Genomic DNA, 22,673 nt, shown 5'->3' with positions numbered 1-22,673 from the left:
CATGTAACCAAACTATGGCGCCTGGCAGTTTAGTGGGTAATTAAGGTGCTCCAATCAGATGGAGCCTGTCCAGGTTTATATCCAAGGGGTGGTTGGGGTCTATTGCTCATGTAATGGCAGTCGGGGATGAATGAGGCTGGTCACTCATCTTAAATATCAGTACCAACTTGCCTAGTCCTGGGCTTCTGTGATTCTCATGGGGTAACACAGGATTAGATGATGTATGTTTGATAACTGCTTTACATAATGTTCATAGTCTTGGGTCAGGAGGTTTGCTTGACAAAGAATAAATAACATATTCCTCCAGTGAAATCTAATTATACCAAAGCAACACTGTAATCAGCAGCCACTTGGTCTTTCATTCACAGGCAGTGTTACAAACTCCAGTGTTTTCACTACGATTGCCATCAACTACACTGGAGAAGTGTCCAGATGATGCCACAGCCTCTATGAATATTTCCAGAAGTAGGCAACCTGATGTCACCTGTACATGAAAAAAAAAAAAAAAAAATCGCAGGGATTACAGGTATTGGTTTGCTTATTATTGTTTTACGAGAGTCTGTGAGTGACATGGATGGGAGGAGAGTGAGAGATAGGCCAAGAACAAGACTCAAAAGGTATGAGAGTATGGAATTGAAGGTGACGCATCCTGGGAAGAAGAGATCTTTACTGGGTAGGGACAAACACCTGGAGGGAGGGAGACCGAGAACAAAACTTGAAAGGGTGCAAGAATATGGAAGTATTGATGAATTGTTGCGGGAGAGGAGATCATTATTGAGGAGGAACAAAAATGCCTGGAGGCATTTTTTGCTACAGCAAATGAACTCCAATAACTACTCAGCCATTCGGACTGTGTGTGTGTGTGTGTAGTGCAGTTGTAGCTTACTACATGGCATTCTTCACGTTACTTCGTCATCGTTGTTACATTTTTGGTATTAAGTTTGGTGCTTTTAAGTTAAAGCAAGTAGTGTAAATTCGTTTTGCTCATGGGAGCTTCGCGTAGCTGAAAGAAGTGGCAATAACCACACCGAAATAAACACGAAAAAATTGCGTTGGAAGATTTCTGCCAAAGTTTGTTAATATCCTTGTAGTCTACATGTTTATCGGTTATATGATTATTCGAATAAACTATGCATTATGAGCAAAGTTATAATTCATAATAACCGCATAATCTCTGAAGACGTCTGAAGTTTCTTGGGAAATCTTTAAACGAACGAACGAACGGATAGAAGAGTGAAAGAAGAGTGAATTTTTTAAACAAAAATGAGAAGTGTAGCACTATCCCCGAGCCTTCATCGTCGTTTTTTTTTTTTTTTTTTTTTTTTTTTTTTTCCTGATGGGTTATCGTATTCGTTCCTTATTGTCTGTTGTATGGGACAATGACGGTGGAGATGCTCCATCGATATCACGTTGTCCGTCCACCAGTGAGGAAAAAAAAAAAAAAAAATGCTCCGTCTCCCCGCCAATCATCGTCCTTCCTGCCGGTTCCAATATTATCTTCGGTCAAGCGTCTTATCGGATCATTCAGTATCGGTGTTGCTTTTGTGGAGTGATCGTCGCATTATAGTCGCTCGGACTGATCTTCCTTGATCACCCAGTTCCGAATTAAGGTAAGTACGGTTTTTTATTCCGTGATGCAAGAAAACCTGAGTAAGCTTAAGAATGGTGTAGTTAGGAAAGTGGAGGAGACACGATTGTTAAACTTGGTAAAACTCATTTTGGCGACCAACTGGGATGGGACGCAGTGTGCCGCAGCGCGTAGGAGCAGCCATGGAGGTATAATAGGAGACCGGACGAGCTGGGACTGGCGAAGCCACTATCCCGCGCGAAGCGCCATGTTTGTCCTGCCAGAAAATGATCTTGCCGTACACCATGTGTGATTCAATGGAGAACATTGTCCTGCGATCTGGGTCATCATGCTAGTTTCTTGTGCCGCATATGAGTGTACAAATAGGTTCAGCAAGACACTGAATATTAACATTACATTCCACAGGTACGTATTTTGTAATATATTTTGGGTATAGCAGAATTTTATCCGTATTTGCTGCATTGACGCAAGTCAACAGCTGGAGGCCTGTACCACCTTTGTTTCCTCATTAATAAATGTATTGGCTCTGTATTTATCCGACTTCCATGAGACAATAGAGGAAGAGGATACATTGTCTGAACGAGTATGATTGCAGACTATGCAAAATGTTGTGGCATGAAGAGTGACAATAAACGCACGGCAGCCTTGTACACCCGGCAGAGTGGCTCTCCGCATGCGGCGTTGCTATGATGTGTTCCCAAGTAGGATGCGTTGTTAACAATTATCTTAACTAAGGGGAAAATCAGGTACTGAATGGACAGTACGCAAATAATGATACAAAAATGAAGTTAGATGGAAATAAGGGTGTGTGACATTTTCCTGACCTTGGTGAGCGTGCTTTTGGCATTGGTGCTTGGTCGTAGAATATCACCAAAGGTGTTAAAACTTTTTTTTTTTTTTTTTTCATGACATTCCGCTAGTTTTCAGGTTATCCATCTGAAATTTTGAAAGAACACAGTTACGGTTTTGGTTAACTCCCTGTACCCATGCTAGTCAGCAGTATTCCATTATTATTTTTTTAATCACCTGACAGTCCCAAGTACACCCGGAAACCATAATCTCTAGTCCACCAGGGTCGGTGCCGGAGGTTAGTACAGCGGCCGTTCTGGACGGCGGCCCACTCTATCAGGAGGCAACACAGGCACGAACACACACAGTCCTTTCGAACCATTCGAGGCTTCGCTCTGAGTGTGTCATATGTTCCATTATCTTGCCGTACATAATACTAAGCAGTCATAGTATGGCTGTCTAGATGTCATCATGTATAAGAAATGTGTATGGCATTGTATACTCTGCAGTATCATCATTAAATAGGGACACGAAGAAAAATTACCACAGGTTGTAGTTACGAAAGTAAGAATGGATATAAAGACTTCCAAACCACCCAGTGATTTCACACCGTGTTTTCAGCGTTTGTGTGTGTGTGTGTGTGTGTGTGTGTGTGTGTGTGTGTGTGTGTGTGTTTTCTGTAACACCAAGCTCCATCCGTAGTAGGTATGATGTTTCATGAAGGGTGTCGCCATTTAGCGTCGGTGATAGTTCGCCCATTCGTCATTGTGAACATCGTCCCATTGTGCATTATTTCCATCAAAACCATGGGTCATCCATATTTCCCTTCTTCCGTGTAACTATATCCATATGACTATGTGCTTACTTTTCACTTCTGTATTTACCAAACTAATGTGGATCAATTACTCGTTATCTTCACACACACATGCACATAGAGCAACAAGATTGTTTTGTAGGCATGACTATTGGTTACATGAAACCCCAAAGCTCTTTTTCACATTTATTCTGCATAAACATTGTAAACACATGTGATTATTGTAGTAACATATTTTGCCTAGACAGATTCTCAAGAGTTATGCATATTTATTCTTAGATATTGTAAGCATATTTATGTGAAGTGACATAAAACCACATAGTAAAATACCTTGACAAATTCCCGAGTTGGGAAAAAATGTGTATGTGACCCCAACGAGGTTACACGAGGCGGTACCTCCTCCGCCACCCCCCACAAGGCACCGTCGTGGACTACAGGATCCCGAGGCAAGGCTGCTACCACTGAGACACTTCGTGCTCATAGGTTAATACCCTGTCTAACCTCCATCTGCTGCTTTAACTTCATGAAATCAGGCGGGCATGGAATTTACCAGATTGCTGCAGATGTTCGGCCTCCTCCTTATTCCCTCCCACACATTATGTGCGTGTCTCCTCACTGTCTCCCTCGTTTTCTCCTCAACACCCCATTCAGCAACCATAAGCTCCCAAAGATGTTCCATTGGACTACAATCGGCCCTTTTAGGGGGTGAGCCTCAAACCAACGCCTGACTGCCCGACTTGTATGTATTGGACTGCGCTCTTGCACCATATAAATAGGCTATGGGTTTGGGATACCATAGGCTCGCACAGATGGTAAAAAGGATGTCACGAATATTTATATACTGCTTTGCATCCATTTGTCCCTCAGTGTTCGTGAGTTCACCAACACCTTCCCACCACATCCATGCATGCATACCTGGAGGTTGTCACACGACAGCTTGTCGATGTCTCATTGATGTGTCTTCGATCATATCATGTATTACGTAATCGCCAACACTGGCGACCGACTACTGCGACAAATGTGAAACATTTCTCATCGGTGAAAATGACGGAACTCCAAAAATGGACTCTCACATTCGCATACGCCTCAGCAAACCTTTTCCGTGCTTCCCTGTGTGTCTCTGTAATGTTTCCTTACGGGCTGGGATGAAACATTGCCAGTCTCCCGTATTCACCTGGTAGATATCGGGTGACACTGAACTCCTGTTTCCCTCGTTATGCGCCCGGCACTTGAGACTGGTGATCGCTCTGCTGTCCTTTGTGGTGAAACTCCCCGCGGGAGTTATCGTGGGCCTCCGTGTGCCCAGGTGGGATGGTCGAAGTATTACACTATCTGTGTCAAATGGGGAGTGACTGATTCACATGTGTGTTAAGTTTTTTTTTAAATATATGGTTATATTAAATACGGTTTTTCATATAGTTACACGAATGAAGGGGAAATAAAAGATATAGATGGGGTTCGGTGGAAGCATCGTGAGCTGGCAGTATGCTCAGACCAGCATATGTCTGAACTGTCTCGTATATGAACTAATTGTATATTAACCTTCACTACTATGGATGACGCCTGATAATACCAATACACACACACACACACACACACACACACACACACACACACACACACACACACACACACACACACATGCACGTGAGTACAGAAGTTCACTTCCATGTCTCGCTTGCGCGCGCGCACACATACACACACACACACACACACACACACACACACACACACACACACACACACACACACACAAACGCTGAAAACACGGTGTGAAATCACTGGGTGGTTTGGAAGTCTTTATATCCATTCTTACTTTCGTAACTACAACCTGTGGTAATTTTTCTTCGTGTCCCTATTTAATGATGATACTGCAGAGTATACAATGCCATACACATTTCTTATACATGATGACATCTAGACAGCCATACTATGACTGCTTAGTATTATGTACGGCAAGATAATGGAACATATGACACACTCAGAGCGAAGCCTCGAATGGTTCGAAAGGACTGTGTGTGTTCGTGCCTGTGTTGCCTCCTGATAGAGTGGGCCGCCGTCCAGAACGGTCGCTGTACTAACCGCCGGCACCGACCCAGGTGGACTAGAGATTATGGTTTCCGGGTGTACCTATATTAGTAATGTCAGTAGATACCGGTACTTCCTCCTGAAAGGCTATCAGTGCTATCACTGCAAAATAGAGTTTCAGATGAAGATAATGATGTATCAGCAAGGAAGGAATATACTTACATTCCCAGTTCTGACCATTTATCTCCCTGTTCCAGCAAAATTGTTGCTCACATGGCTGGTTTTGTTGTATACAAGCTGCAAAAATCTTTGAAGTGCGAAGCTTGCATGGAGGCCTTAACGGACATCAGTGACTACCTCATAAATTCCCTAATTAAGCTGTAAGTCTACAGGTAGCTTAGTTTGCCTTTTAGCTGATGTTGAAAAAGTGTGTCTGACTTCTGAAGGAATTTTCATGGAAAGAGTATCTGGCATAAGTAATGCATATGCTATACTGTCTAGAGTCGACTGTTTCAGGTTAGTTACTTCAGTACTAGAATATTTCACTATCAAAACAATACAATATTTCCTAGCCTGTCTGTGCTAGAAGCTGATCCCTTAAATAATCATATGTTCTTACTAACTAAAGCAGTTGATAAAAAATACCTGCAGATAAGGTATGCATATGCAAGTGAGCTGTTCTCAGCAAATCTGACAGCTAAAAACAAAATGAAGAGTCGGCGGACATACACAAAGCTCGTACTCTTTTTATTGGGCAGTAGGAATATGCTTCTTATGTAGGTATAAGCTGTTATGTATTGTATAGTACGTGTAATTTCTCCGTAGGATCCCGTCTTTATTCTGGTTAGCACAGAGAATTTTAAGTGAGAAGTCTTTGCTTAACTGTTAAGGAAGTTAAAGGATCCTTCATCAAACCCATCTAAGTACCTAACCCACCTGTAAAGTATCTTTAAGACAGCATATTTCACTAAGCATATTTCATGTACAGAGTGCACTTTGATATATGTATGAAATTAATGTCATTGTATTTGCACATCCTGTCATTAATCAGTCATTAATCGTGACGGTATTTAGAGAGGTACGAGTTCACGGACAGTCGCGACCGTCCCTTGTCAGGACAAGGCGGGCAGCTGCTAGGCCTGGCTCCACCCGCATTCTTAATAACCGCGTGCTTACGCTTCCTCCGCCTTCCATTATACCTCTATGGGAACAACTTACCGCCACTTCCATCAAAATGTTATCTTCATGACTAAAAAAGAGCATAAGAGATCTTTTTTATCAATACTTTGCCGCACGGGCCCGGCCTTTCCGTCTTTCGTATTAAAATTAGTCCCACCGATTAATTGTTATAATTCATAGATTACCTTACATATTCCACTGGACATTTTTAAAATTTTCAGTTGAGAATTTGCCTGATGGGTATTCGGGGAGTCTTTTGGTTAAATGACAATCTTAGGTGGTTAAAATAAGGGGTCTGGGGCAAAATCCCCAGTTAGGATAGATTAGGATAGGCTGGATTGTTAGGTTTCCAATAGTAGTAGTAGTAGTTGTTGTTCCCTTGGCAGTCTGGCCGAACAGCCCCGAGTCCCTAAGGAAGACCATGGCCGAGACCGGGCTTTCCCACAGAGCTCTCGAGGAGTGTATGTTGTGTTGTTGGCGTAGGTGATTGTGTGCAATGCAGTCTTCCATAATGTGCTTAATAGTATGGGATGCTGTGTTGCTTCCTGGACAGGCATCAGCGACGGAGTCATCCAGCCTCTTCTGGTAACTTAAGAGGGCTGGATGATGCCCACATCTAAGCCTGGCCAGGTGGACCCTGTCCTCACGAAGGAGCTAGGATTCAGAAGGGTGAATATCAGGAAGCCGTGCATGCAGCTGTGTTGTCTTTAGGTGACTGAATGGAGCGGCGAGTAATTTGAGTATGGATATGCTTCTGGAAGCTGGTCTGAGGTGGGCGAGGGGGGAGAGATGACAGTATTTGTGTATGATATCGTGTGCTGGGTGTTGTTTTGTTGTTCCTTGGTGTGGGTGGATGTGCTGCCATGTAGTGTAGTGGATGTTGTGGGTTTGTTTAGGCTGCAGTGAGAATTTGGGTGCCTCTCATGTCTAGGTGATCCTTGACTTTAAGGACTTTGGTTTCTTGACGTAGGTGGTCTGTTGGTGTCGAGTTGTGCTGCTTGTGATTATTTTTAGGGCCATGTTCTATATGGTCTGTAGAGTGTTGTAGTGTGTTTATTGCAGAAGGTGCAATACACATATCTACAAGTATTTATGTAATTACCTTTGGGGACCGGTGTTCCCCCACACCTAAAATTAGTAATGATGAAGACCACACATGTATGTCACTTGACATACTACTGTATATAACGTGTAATGTACATCATTGTGCAAAATGTGCGTGTGTAATTGGAAACATTTGTAGTTGCATATGCCATACCATCATTGTCACTAATGCAACGACATTACCATTCTATGTAATGTATAAAACGTTAGTTGCCATTTTATGTTAATAGAATTAGGTGACGATTGTTAGTGTATTTTATTATAATGGTAATGTAAAATATGGTATCTTTATATGCTTATAATGAAATGGCGACACAAGCTCATTAGTCACATGACCTCTGCCCTATTATGCTGTATCACTGGTTTGACTAATGTATACAGTATATTGTTAATTTGTGATAATGCTCTGTGGTCCGTTGAAATACATTATATTGTGGTAATGCATTCCTTTGGTAACTGTTTCTGTAATGCATACCGCAGATAATTACACGTCAAATATACTATAGCATGTTTGTTTAAGATAACATTTATACAATTCACCAGCAACCTGTTCCGTATAATATATATTATGTATCATACTCATGTCGATATATAAGGCTGATTGTTTTGTGTACGGAACATTATTTCACAGGTTCGTCAAATGTGTTCGGTTAGATAATTGTGTGACTCGAGCCTCTGGTGAGTTATATACTGTACAACTGCCTACAGTAGTGCACCGGGTATTTAACATGAACCGACATTCACAGTGCGGATGCATGGGGCCTATGGAACTCCAAATTTAAAGCCTTATCGTATAATCCGCCACTGCATGCCAATATATGTTTACGTATATGTTTCTTGTCCACAGTTCACTCACGTGCTCTACATGAACTTTTAAGCCATATTATACTTAAAACACCCGTATATTATAATTCACTCTCCCATACATACATCATGGATACACATGCTGGCCTACAAGTATGGTCGTGAGGAATATTAGTGTGTACGGCCATACCACGTTGAGTACACCGCTTCCCGTCCGATCAGCGAAGTTAAGCAACGTTGGGTCTGGTTAGTACTTGGATGGGTGACCGCCTGGGAACACCAGATGCTGTTGGCATCCCCACGTGTAAAGTGGGGTTGGTGGAGGATTAGTGCCCCTCCCTTTAAAACAATTAACTCTAAGCCCTTGGCCACCCCATGTGGGATACATGGCGTCTGGCAATGAATGAATGAAACATTATGATTACCGCAATAGCCATAGATGTAGCTTTAGTACAGTTATCCCAGACGGACTCCGTTTTCTGTTCTGGCTGCGAGAGTCGAGAGAATGGGACCTCGCGCGGGCACGCAAATATGCATTGTTTTTGAAGGGAGTTCACCCTCCATATTACTATCCTCTTGGAGTTCACGTTTTAGATGAACCAGGAACCACAACCACCACTACCACAACAACAGCCACCACCATAACATCCACTGTGGAAAATATTTTCCGCAGACGAAATATCGTGACACGAATTGGTTACATTTGGATTCATTGTCTCAATGAAGCAGTTGGATCAGATTAATGTGTGTGGGATTCAGTATAGCTTGTACCGGTATATATTAGTTTAATATTGTAAATATCGGATAATCTAACTATACTTTGTATAGTTAATGGAAACAAACATTTATATTATATACTGTGTAAAGGAAACTATGAAACAGGCAGTAAAATAATCAGTTAGTGGAAACAACTATCCAGTTACAGTTGCGGGAACTAGCTTCACATTCATCCACCATTTTTTTACTTCATTAGACCTGACTCTGAGACGTCAGTAGTAGTATAAACTCCGTGGTGTAAAGACATATTCTGGTTCCTCTTGGAATATCTGCGTGATTGAGTATTGATTGTTCCAGAAAGATTTTGGTGAAAACCATAGACATTATAATATAAACGGGCAATACAAACTTATACAGTAATATTAAAAATAATCATTACATCAAATAACATCGTAAAACTATAAGCGTACTGACTCGGACGAGGTTGATTTTATCGTATTATGCCCACTATAATAAGTTCGCTGCCTAAATATGAATCGTTCAGTACCAGTGGCCAGTAGTTAGGAAAGTTTCGTTATTTAGTGTGTGCGTTACGCTGCTTACCATCCAAAAAATCCAACGTAAGTTTTAATTATTTAACGTACTCATCCACGTGTAAATAATGAGTAATTAGTGGCTCTCATACTGAAGCGATACTGATTATAGAGGAGGGTCATCGATGTGATATTAACTACGAGTATACCTATTTTCAGAGTGATGTCACATTTTCCTGGAGGAGGTAATGCATCTGGTACCGTACTAGTGAGCATAAAATCAATAAAATAGCCCTAATTAATTACGTTGTGCGGAAGGAAGGCCAGGAAGGACGACTTAGGGCAGTCGTGACTGGAATTCCATGACATTTACGGCCTCTACGTCCAGTTGGACCCAGAGTGCATCTGGTCCAGTCACATCCATTCAGGTCAGCTTAGGTCCAGTTTAGTCATTCTAGTTAATTTTAGAGTCAGACCCAAGTAAAATTATTTTCCTTCCAGCTTATTTCATGTCCATCAAGTCCACTTAGGTCAGTGAAGACCGATTTATAGCATGTCTGAAATTGTGTTTGCAAAAATCATAGGCCTACCAATAGGTGCAGTGAGTTATGCGATGCGACTTTTCAGGTCTCACCACTCTGGATTTGGGTGGAAAAGTGGGCGGTGGAGGGATTGGCTGGCGTGGTGGTGGGTGGTTGGGCATGCTGGTGGGTGGTTGGGCATGCTGGGCAAGTATATACTGTAAAGATGGGTGTTGTAGGTAGGCCAGTAAGATGTAAGTAAAAAATGAGGGAGGAAAATATGAACTGGGTAGGCAGAAAGGAATGGGTGGGGTGGGTGGGGATGGTGACCGGTGTGGGATAAGGTGAAGGTAAGGCGCCCTGTGAAGATGGGTAACGTAGGTTGGCTGGTTTGGACGTGGTGATGGTTTGCTTCAGAATCTCCTCAAGAAATGGAAAAGAAAGGTAGAAATAAAAAAAAATAAAAAAAAAAAACAGGAAAAATAGTTGTCATAATTCTGCCGCTTCATGACGCAGTAAAGAAAGTAAAAGAAAAAAAAAGTTCTCTTGCTAAAAGGGCTGAGGTAATCCAATACGGTGCACCCGCTGACCTGTACATAAAGCACAGGAAGGGAGGGCCTCATGCAGAGCCATGCAGCGACGCTCTTGTAAATCTCAACATCGGCTGGCGGAAAGAGACGGAAGGAAATTATCTATAGCCCATGAAATTATTATATTGTCCTCAAATTCCTTAGTTATGCGTCCTCCTTCCATTTCCTTTTTTTTTTAGTCATGGTTTGGTAGTGTAAACATCCGTTTTCTCCACAGTTTCAGAAAACGCAATGGGTGGGAACGGTAGATCACGAGCCCTGCGATGTGTAATAATTATTTCCCCCACGGGAGACAACACACAGGACACAGGTGGGCGGACTGTGTGTGCTGTGTTTCCTGACCCTCATACCCCCCCCTCACCCCCAAGTACCCCTTCTTCCCTGTTTCTCTCCTCTGCCCCTGTCCCACCCCTTCTCCCTCATTTCTTTCCCAGCCCCCTTCCCCCCTTCTGTCATCAGGCTCTATGGGTCCCGCTTGTCTCACTAGAACAATCATAGGCACCCGTACTCGGATTTTTTTTTCCCAAAGAGGGAGACAGAACGGTGATTTTATGCACCGTACTTGACGGATTGCGCATGTATTGTGCATTTTTTAATCATCCATTCCAATGACGTACTTTGTGTATTATTGTACCTTAGACCCGACGATTTTACTTAGCTTAAAGTTATGAAGAAACTCTTAGGGGTGAATGGGTTACGAATTTATTGCAAATATTATTATATTTACTTCCTCCCATTAAGAAATCCCATACATACGCCACGGCCTCCCTCATACACTTCCCAATGATGTCCTCCTTTCTTGGTCTTGGGCTTTCGTCTTTCTGTAGCCGTCCCATTCGCACACGTCATTCTAGGCAACCAATCTCTCACTGTGTATTTGTTCCACGCGGCCACACCACCTCAGATTATTCAGTGTGTTTCCCACCACTTTTCTGCACCTCATTACTCATTAAGGATTGTATTGACTTGGATAGTGTGTTAGAGTAAGGTGGGTTAGGCAGAGGAGGAGGTGGAGGAAGAGGTCACCGAGAACGAGAGAAAAGGTGCTAGAGCATGTTAGGGAGGATGATGAGCTAAGTAGGATAGTGTATGAAGGTGAAGTGATAAAGAGGAGGAGAGAAAGATTGAAAAACAGGTGGGAAGATAAGGTGCAAGAGTAAATGAGGGAGGGTGGCGGCGTAGCAGGAGAGGTCATTTGAGTTGAAGCAGACACACATGGAGGTCCTTTTCTTGAGTCACCCCCTCACGGGATTCAGCAGCAGACGGTGAACAAATAAACACATGGATTAAAAAGGTAATTAATTCCTGCAATATGGCAAATGTTTTGAAGGTTATTTGCAAGACAAGGTGAATGTCGGTATATCAGGCAAGGGTATTGTGCCTCATGGTGTGGTTCCCAGAAGAGTAAATACATTAACTGGTCGATGTATAAACCGTCGAGGTGGTTATGAGAGAGAGAGAGAGAGAGAGAGAGAGAGAGAGAGAGAGAGAGAGAGAGAGAATGCTATTGATGACGAATGGCATTGAATTAGTGATAAGCAACTGTTAAATCACTGCCCCACCCTGCCAGTATGCATCTTACAGCCTTATTCCCGTGGCTATAAGGAAACATTGGAGCACCTTTTCCTTGCGTTATTAGTTATTAATTTAATATTTTTTTCATCTGTTTGTATATTCCACTTGAATAACCTCTTGTTGATGATGCAAGCGTGTTGAAAAGAAGTAAATTATCGTACGGTTAGGTGATGTTAATTTTTGTAAGGCCGCCAACCAACGATTTGTACTTGTGAAGGAGCTCCCGTAATTAAGAGGTTAGGGAAGGAAATATCTAAATCCTTGAGTTCAAAAGTAGTCCTTAAGGTGAATGAAATTGTTTGGTGGAAATAAGTTAAATGTAAAATGACGCCATCGTTAGTTAAATCGCAAAGGAAGGTAGGTCCTTTTGTCAGTGTACTTCTTTTACACACACACACACACACACACACACACACACACACACACACACACACACACACACACACACACACACACATTAAATTTTCTTTATCACTGATCTTATTCTCAATCCTGAGTCTTGCTTTTCTGTCTCTCTCTCCTCAAGGTTCCCTCCCTCCTCTTCCATCCCATCCCATCCCATCCCATCCGTTTTCAGTATATCTACATTAGCAGCTAACTTTGAAATATTTCATTTATTGTGAATTGCCAATCAGTTTGTGGGGTGTAATTTCTGGACCTGTTTTGTTCCTCGGTCTGTGTTAATCTTCAGCCCACGGGAGGGGTTAGAGGTTTATATGTAATAAATTAGTGAAATCAAGCAAAACCTCTCATCCCATCCCATCGCCTCTCACCTCGATCTGTTCCCCCACTCCCTCCCTCCGTCCTCCTCACACCCATATCTCGCTCCCCCGGCTGCTACTTCCCTCCACGCTCTCCTTTGCAATTCCTTTCCTGACCTATCCGCGTCTCTCTCCTTTCCCCATTATCGTCCCCAAACTACTATCAAGCACCTCTCCACTCTCACGTTTCTATACATCCTTTCCCCATCTCTGTATCCCTTCTCCCATCTCCTCACTTCCGCTCTCCCGTAGCTATTACTCCTCCCTTTCTTCTCCTCTCCCTCCACTGTCGTACCTTCCGAGTTCCTCAGTACCGCCACTCCACTCATTCTTCCACCCCTCCGCCCCATTCTCCCATCTGTACGATCGCTTCTCTCTCCTACCTCCTACCCCTCCTCTCTCCTACCTCCTACCCCTCTCCTACCTCCTACCCCTCTCCTACCTCCTACCCCTCTCCTACCTCCTACCCCTCTCCTACCTCCTACCCCTCCCCTCTCCCCCGTCTCTCGTCTCCCTCCACTTTCGTACCTTAGCAACGCACCACCACCTCTATTCACTCTTTACTGGAATTTTTAATTAAGGTGGTTAGTAGGAAAGGGTAGGTTAGGTCAAGATGTTGCTGTAGATGAAACAGAAAATTGTGGTTAAGTATCGTTGCGTAGTGTACAGTAGGTTGCATGTTGTTTGTATTGTGATTGCTTTTGTTGCCTTGTTTTAATACTACGGCATATGAGGGGTGTGTGGGTATTCTTTTGTGTGTTAGGAAAGGATATCTGAGTTACGCTAAAGACTTCAGCCATTAAGGTTAAGTGATGTAATGTGGTTTGTAGAATTTTTAAACTTTGGGGAACCGCGGGTGCTCCCTATTTGTAGCTGTATGTAGGTATTTGATGTGGCAGAAGTTAACGTCATCACTGGTCTCGCGTAACTTGACAGCAGCCTTTCTCAGCCGAATATTTGTAGGTTTAGCAAGGAGGCGGCAGTGTTAATCCTCTGTATTTTCGTTGTAGGAGAGTGTTTCCTGGGCAACAAAACGATGGGCTTATTTTGCACCTGCTGTAGTTTGACCCTTCAAGTTTCGGAGGTCATGTGGGTGGGGATTGGAAATTAATATATATATATATATATATATATATATATATATATATATATATATATATATATATATATATAGTATTGGTAGTATCATCGTTCTCGGTTAGTGGAGTTTACTTTTCTCAGCAAAGTTACGGAGTCTGTGTAGGCATCTGAGAGTCTATATTCCTGGAGATATTCGTTTGTTTATGAGTGGTGTTTAGTCCACGGGGCGTTAGTGTGTGGCCCAAAGTTCACGGCCGTGTTATCATAAATCTGTGGATGTTTTTATCGTTGGGTTTAATCATGCCCAGCAGTATGAGTGTGCAGTGCCAGTGTTTGTCTTCATTTTCTGGTCTTTTTCGTAACTGTTAAGTCTTCCATCCACTCACTCCCCTTCCTAGCTGTTCCCTCCCCTCCCCTCCCCTTCCTCCTCCTGTAGCTGTTGTCTCCCCCCTCTCTACCCCTCCTTCTCTCCCGGGTCTTTCCTCCCTCAACTCACCCCCTCTTTGTCCTGTCTGTCTGCTTCCCCCCGTACCCCTCCTCTCTCTTCTCCGGTTCTTCCTTCTCTCCCTTCTCTCTCCGTTGTCACTCCCCCTACAATCGTACTTCTGACTCTTCCACTTCAAAAAGTTCTGCTAAACAATAAAATCGTCTGGAGGTAGCAAGAATAAATAAGACCACCGGATGCAACTGTATAAGATCTGTTATGAATCCACTTCTTAAAGGCTCTCTTGAACTGAATAAATCGTGTGGAAGGAGCAAGAATAAGATAAATGAATAAAAAATACTTCCGAGGATTAAATTTGTTTAGATTCTGTATAACGTACTTCCCGGTGCTCAACATAATGTATTATGGTGGAGCAGAATAAAATCGCCACAGTATCAAGATTGAGCTAAAAGAAATACATAATTGTATTGAAGAAGTTGTAATCCTTGATAACTAGTGCTTGGTGGTGCGGGTAATGTATTTTTAGTGCAGGGTTCAGTCCCGCCTCATGCATAACAAGTACAGGTTTTCTCTTGGGTTCGTTCCGCCCAGCCTCGGGACTGTTTGTTATTTACTGACTCCCATCCCTCTGCTGACCACTGTGTGATGTCTTAACCTATTCTCTACTACTGTATTTTATATTTTATTCTTGTTACTGCCAGACGACCGTATTCTGTATTAAGGAAATATTTCAAACATTGGGGGTTTAGTATTAGCACCAACTCTTTCATGACTGAAGCGGTTTTCATCTGAAACAGTGTATAATGGGTGGAGTTGTGGGTGATATTGGGTGATATTTTGATGTTCCATCTCAGTGGAATGTGGTAAATAAAATGTTCAGGACTTATATACTACCTCCTAGCTGTTTGTATGGGTAGTGGATTTGTGTGTGTGTGTGTGTGTGTGTGTGTGTGTGTGTGTGTGATTTTGGTGAAATTTTAAGCATGTAGAAGTGGGGACAGTCCCCTCTCCCCCTCCGTGATATGTCTTGTGTGTTAAATGCTCAGGACATATATATTACCTTTCACGCATCCGTAGAGTGAGCAGGGGATGGTGATGGTGAATGATGTTTAATGTTTTTAACTCTGCTGGAACGAAGGACGATGGGTGTCCTAATGGCTTTGACATCTTCTTCCCGTGAAATGTGTTAAATGTTCAAGACTTACGAATTTATATCTTACCTCTACAGCGAACAGTGGGTGGTGGATAATTTATGTTTTTATTCTTTGTCTTATGAATAATGAGTGGACTAATGGGTAATAGTTTCCGTCTTTCTTCTTCCTGTTATATTATTCTTGCTGTTAATTCTTTGTTTTCGAGTCTTAACTAATGTTCTTTGTTTATGCTCTTTATATTTGTTGCTTTCCCCGAGTATCTGTGTCCAGGTTACAAAACACCGAATATGTGTGTGTTTCCGGCAGTCACCGTTGTATTGCTAGGAAAGTCTTTCGTCAGTGTTCTTGAGCCTTGAATCCCGGAGTGGAGAGCGGGCCTGTAGATTATGACTGTCATTTACGGAACGGCCGTTGTTATTAGGGATGGTCAGTCTGTTTTCCACATTACGGAGTGCAGTCAACGTTCCATGTTCATTGCGTGCTCAAAAAATCATCGCCCAGTATTAAGAGCTTGCATTTTCTTGGTGATTTGGGGTGTGTGCATGTGACCCTTATCTACTGTTGGGATAGCTTCACATTGGCTTGGAAGATATCGTACCATCTCTTCTCCAAAAATTATTGTTTGTTACACATAACATTAACTTGTTGTTACTGAAAGACTGTGTTGATATCAAGAATGTATGCATGACAGAAGAGAATATTAAGATGTAATATTGTGGTGTCAAGTTTAGATGATGCTGTTGGTGATGATGAACTGAATTATATTGTGTTGGCATCAAGAACAAACCTTTACGCAGATAACACCAGCCAGTTGCTTCTTACTGTCAGTTATGCCTTCTTTACCTTCCATCTTTTACCATTTCCTCTGTGGGGTCGTTTTCTTTGACTAATTTTCTCCGTACAGCTCTGTCCCCATCAGCCCCTTTTCTCTCAAATTTTCGTTCACGCATTCCGTCCACTTCCTCTTCGGTCTTCCTCTCCCCTTCCTTTCATGTACAGTTAAATGTACCATCTCTGATTAATTACACAAGTTATAACTATTTATAATGACTATAATGATGACAACGACGACGATGATGATGATGACGGTGAAACAGCACAAAACAAAGTGATCTCGTGCTGGCATCATGGACAAGCCCTCACGCAGGCTCAGACGCAGACACCGCCAGATGCTTCTCACTGTTTAGACTCCTTAATTAATACACAAGCTCTAACTATCTAAAATACACCCAACTATCAATTACATCATGTATAGTCAGTAATATCAGCACACACAGGCTAATGGTACCTACAGAACCCTTAGTTATGCATTAATTTTGTACCACGAATATTACAAGCTGTCAACCGTGGGTATGCCGGGACTCTCACTACTGCGCAGTAGGGAAGAGCCGGCAGTTTATGTAGTGCTGTCTGGGTGGTTGGTGTGTGACCGTGTTTTCGATGTCCTGTGTTTTATACTTAATTACTGAAATGATTTACTGTACTTATTTTGCTTAGTGACTTACTGCTGTAATTTCTTTATTATATTAATTTATTGCGTTCACTTTGTGCGTGCGCGTTGTTGACGTGAAGTGGTGGACATGAGGAAGCTGGGACACTTGTTATCTGGAGTGAGGTAAGGATGAGTTAATGTGTTCGCACGTGTTATTATCCTCACAACATGAAGGCTTTAGTATTGCGTAGCGTTGTTATATAGCTGTTGACTTATAACTTATTTTTAACAGGAAGGACACGAGACGTGGGAAGTTTCCGTACCATCATTTATTTATCTTGCTACTAAAAAAAAAAAATCCTCTTAACTAAGACATGTTTTTGCAGGAAGGACTAGAAATTGGAAGTTTCTGCACCATCCTTTCTTTGTATTTCCTGAAAAAATCGTCTTTTAAAAGAGTTCATTATAATTTTCCTCCTGTAACAAAGATGTATTATTGGAAGAGTAATAAAAGACAAGGGATGCTTCTACATTTTTGGTGGTCAGGCAGAACCCATTACTCCAGTGACTTAATTTTCATTTTCTTGCTGTGACCAGACGATTTTATTCAACACTGGAGAGAGGTTTCTAACTGCAGAAGTTGGTCGCAGCCTTCATTAACCCTTCAGTACGAGACCTTTTCAAAGCTGAATAAAGTCGTCTGGAAGTGGCAACGTAAACCTAAAGAATTAAGAGGGGGCTTCAGGGGGTTAAATGGGATCAACTTTATGTAGTTACCCTGACGCGGTTCATCTACTCTGTATCTACTTAACACCCCAACACCTGGCATTATAGGGAGACAGACAGACAACGAGACAAAGACAGACAGAGGAGACTGTCATTCATTGGTTGTAGCTCTTTTAAACCATGCGACAAGAACGTATAAAAGTTCTACACTGTACTTGCCATAAACACAACTTAGTTACGACTGGGAATTGACCGTAAGTTAATTTGTGAATCCCGGCCAGTTTACCCCCACCTACACTCTTATAATCACAAAATATTCCACCAGAGAAAATAATGGTAAAATATTCCAAGGGTGAAAATACTTATGGTGGTGATCAACAGCCGCATGAGAGGCTGCATGTCGGACTGTTGGCTGAACAAATATCTCGCCTTTTGAATGCATATTTGATTGCATTAGAGCACCAGGGAAAAATGGGCCTGGGAGAGTGAGAGTGTGGTGATGAACAAAGGCAGTGGTCTCTCTCTCTCTCTCTCTCACACACACACACACACACACACACACTATTCAGTGGATATTCATGCAAGTAAAATAATCGCCTCTAACAACACCTGTAGTGTTTTTCTCCGTAATGAAAAGCGGGAAAGATAATAATACCGATATCATTAGAATAACTGTTTGCTTAATCCTCACTTAACCTCTTTCGAGCGGGCTGCTGCTGCTGCTCAGTTAAAATCACTCAGCAGTAACCATAATAAAATTGAGTCGTTGCAGCCGTCATTCTGGCTAATATGGTGTGATTATTGGGATTAATTTTTGCAAAGGCGTCGCTTCAGATTTTGGTTGTTGGAGGGGATAATTTCTGGATGTAAATGTGGTACTAACAATTGGCAAAACTGTTCCCTGAGGCGCACCTCCACGCCACACAGCGACACAGCCTACACCACCACACCAGCCTGCATGCACCATAACAACACACAGGACCAACTTGGAGATCGATATTCGTATTTTATACCCAGAGTCGCTGGTTTATATTGTACTGTAGGCAACATATACTGGTATTTGTATGTGCTGTATTACCAGCTTGACCAAGACGGCACCTGAAAAACAGCACAACCAGTGTAGAGCAATTTCCTTTATTCTCGTGTACGTCGTATACATAGTAGCGATAAAAACAAACATATTTCCACAATTAACCGCCGTAGATTGCTCACTGGTTTTCTCCTATGCCCTCCCTTCTAACACTCCATTCTTCCTGCCCCAACCTCCTTAAAGCCCCTAATTTCCTCAGACCCCTTCTCTACCCCCTTAGACCCCCGTCCTTCTCCTAAACCTACTTCCCCACCCTTCCCCTACCCCAATGTTTGCTCCTGTCTACCTCATGTGTTGACTTAGGAGGATTTGGAACACATCTCCCTCGGCGATGTATTTTGCCATGTTGTACCTTGACAGCCTCCTGTGTCATTCATGCAGCCTGTGTCCAGATTCAATAAAAACATTAATAATACACTGTGAAAGTATTAAGGTGAAATATAAAATAAATCGCAAAGGAAGACGAGCTACGAAATCTCCCATACCAGCGAGATTACAGTCGTTTTACCCTCTCATGTCGTCCCCTACCCCGTTTGTGGATTCTCTTGTTTTCAGTCCGTCACTTTGGTGGTTTTTCCCTTGTTTTCCCTGTGGCATCTGAAAACAAAGCCTTGCCATTAAACAGTTTAAGGACATAATTTTACACACACACACACACACACACACACACACACACACACACACACACACACACGGGACAGTACGAGCTTGACTTATTCCTGTAAAGATACAATTAGGTAAGAACACACACACACACACACACACACACACACACACACATATATATATATGTATAGATAGGTAGATAGATAGACAGATAGATAGATATAGATATTAATTATATTTACATGCCATTACTTTTGTACTTCAAACATTCATGTAATACATAGTTTCTTATAATGCTGTTTCTGTTGTTCTAGGTACGGCTGTTAGTTGTGCAGTGCCTGTGTGGTCTACGTACGGTATGTAAGTACTCGATTTATCCAGTCAATAGTTTGTCTGTTTATTTTTATTATTCTCATTCAAACGTTACTTGGTTATTTGTCTTGGGTTTTCACGAACAGTACTTTCTAATGACTGGAATTTTTGCTCCACTTATTTATAAATAAGGATGATACTCTCAGTAATTTATGTATGATAGTCATTCGTAATTTCCTCCTCATGGTTATTTAACACGTGTCGAAGGACAACTGGCACTTGGCTGAGCAGAGTTGCTGGGAGCTTACGCATGTTAATCATTGCTATTATTTATTTCATTATTGTGTGTGTGTGTGTGTGTGTGTGTGTGTGTGTGTGTGTGTGTGTGTCCTTTCTACCCAGTGAAACTTCAGGTTAGCCACACCATGACACTTAAGTGGTTCATTACGATGAGTTCATCCTGCCACCACCTCTCCATAATATCTTTACCGTCTAGCCTATATCCTGCCGTCCTACTTGACAGTAGTCTTAAGTTTCTTTTTACATATTTGTTTATTCCACGTCTATTATCCTCGCCTTCCTTTCCATTCCTTCCTTTCTGCTGGTTAATATATCAAGCGTCTCTTGTTTTTATTTCATTTTTTTTTTACCCAGTCGTTTGTTCCATATTATACACTTCTACTTAACGATGTGCAATTTTATCGACTTTTTTCACAAATCTTATTTCCATTCTTCGATATTTTTCCTTTTCACGTGACAGACTAAATTTCCTTCTACGTTTTTTATTTCCCACCTCTGATTATCCTCTCCCGTTTTCCTTGTCTTCCCATCCTACTTGACACTAAAACTGAACATTTTACATGCCATTTTTTTTTTCTTTTCAAATTTCCTATTATCATAATATTATCCTGTCTTCCTTCTTCCAGTATAATTGTCATATATGTCTTTCCTTTCTCCTTTTACAAATATACTAAAGTGCTTTCTCACATCTTCTCTGCCTTTCTTTCCCCTGCCACTAACATGTTTATCCTCCTGGCTGTTAGTTTGTGTTCAGTGTTGTGACAGCTGTTGATTGGGGAGAACTGGGGGTGACGGGAGGGGATGGGGTAAGGGAAGGAGAGGAAAAGAGGCAGGGAAGGAAGGAAGAGTACAGAGGGAGGGGTTGGGAGAGGGAGCAGGGATGTGGAAAACAAGAAGTCAGGAGGCTTTGGGTTAGATAAGGGGAGGAGAGATAGGCATGCAGAAAGGTAGAAAAATAGAATCGGGTGCGACAGAGGAAGGGGAGAGGGGGAAGAGGGAAGAGAAGGTGAGGGAGAGCTGAATGCTACAGGGAAGAGGTAGGGCGAGATTACAGGGAGAGGAAATTGAACGAATAGGAGAGAGAGGAGAGAAAATAGCGAGGACAAAATGCTACACGAATGGGGAAGCAGTTAGGAAGGAAAATGAAACAATTGGAGCAGATTGCGATGGGAGTATATGTAGCGAAGCGTACAGAGAGAAGATTGAGAGAGAAAAAATGAGAGCCCTGAAGGTACAGAGAGAGGAAGCAGATGGGAGAGACAAGGCAATAAAGAATGGAGGGTTTAGAGAGAGGGAGAAGGTGAGAGAATGCCAAAGCAATAACAGGAGGAAGCAGATTTGAAAGAGCCAGAGCGATAGACATTAAATGGAGGCATAATAATAGTTTAGAAGGTAGGGAGGAACTCAATATGATACAGGTCTGAAGGGGACGAAAGCAGTAGAAAATAAAGGTAGACTGTGAGGAAAGGGCATAGATAAGAGAGAAGTTAGGCAGTAGAGAATAAAGGAATGATAATGAAAGCTATGAAAGTAGAAGGAAAGGGAGAAAGGGAGCAGGTTGGATGGTGGCAGTGTTATGTACTGTAAAGGGCGGCTGAGAGGAAAGGGAGCAGATGAGAGATAAATAAGGCTGTGGAGAATGAAGGGAGTAAAAAGTTCAAAAACAGGGAGGAAAGGAGGGAAGGAACGAGTGAGAGAGAGACATTGCTGTAAAGAATAACGATAGAATGTGAATAAAGGCAGTTGTTGGAAGAGAGGCATTGCCATTTATTAAAAAGTGGGGATTTGAAGAACTGATGGTAAAGAGAAAATGAGAAAGGAAGCAAGTGTACGAGAGGCACTGTTGTGTACTGTAAAGGGAGGAAAGGGAGCAAGTTAAACAGAGGCAGAAGAGTAAAGGGGAAATGACAGGAGATCAGAAGGGACGAAACTAGAGGAAACAGGTGGGGTAGACACAAGGCTATAGGGCATAAAGGGAGGCTGTGAGTCATATGGCAGGAAGGGAAGCTGTATCGAAGCAGCCAGATGTTACTGTGTGTTGGGTGGAGGGGGGGGAGGGGAGTGGATTCATCTCCAATTTGTTCCAGGGAATGTCATACAAACCCTCCAGCCATCCACACAGCCAGCCTCCCTTACCCCCACCCTGTCACACACTCCCCACACCGTTCACTTATATCTCGATAGCCACGTACTCCACGTTCTCATACGCACACAATAAACACATACTCTCGTGCACACACACACACACACACACACACACACACACACACACACACACACACACACACACACACACACACACACACACACACACACACACACACACACACACACACACACACACACACACACACACACACACACACACACACACACACACACACACACACACACACTTATTCACCCGTAATTTTGCCGCCGCACAATTTATATCCGCGCATTTTGACGACCACTTGACGACGGACGTCCACTAAACCACACCTTTTGACAGACACTCAGATGTACACACTAATACCCACGTAATG

General features: G+C 42.4%; 1 non-coding gene across 1 annotated transcript; it reads left to right on the top strand.

Moving 5' to 3' along the window:
- The first annotated feature begins 8,482 nt into the window (after window positions 1-8,482).
- Window positions 8,483-8,601, top strand: LOC145416566 (5S ribosomal RNA). The gene has a single exon (XR_013900297.1). It is a non-coding gene; the product is annotated as a 5S ribosomal RNA (ribosomal RNA).
- Window positions 8,602-22,673: the final 14,072 nt, after the last annotated feature.

The sequence above is a fragment of the Coenobita brevimanus genome, chromosome 106, assembly GCF_032717465.1.
Source record: "Coenobita brevimanus isolate Jiangsu-jjx chromosome 106, ASM3271746v2, whole genome shotgun sequence".
Classification (NCBI taxonomy): domain Eukaryota; kingdom Metazoa; phylum Arthropoda; class Malacostraca; order Decapoda; family Coenobitidae; genus Coenobita; species Coenobita brevimanus.
The sequence above is the reverse complement of the archived record's forward strand: the minus strand, read 5'-3'. Positions and strand labels throughout refer to the sequence as shown.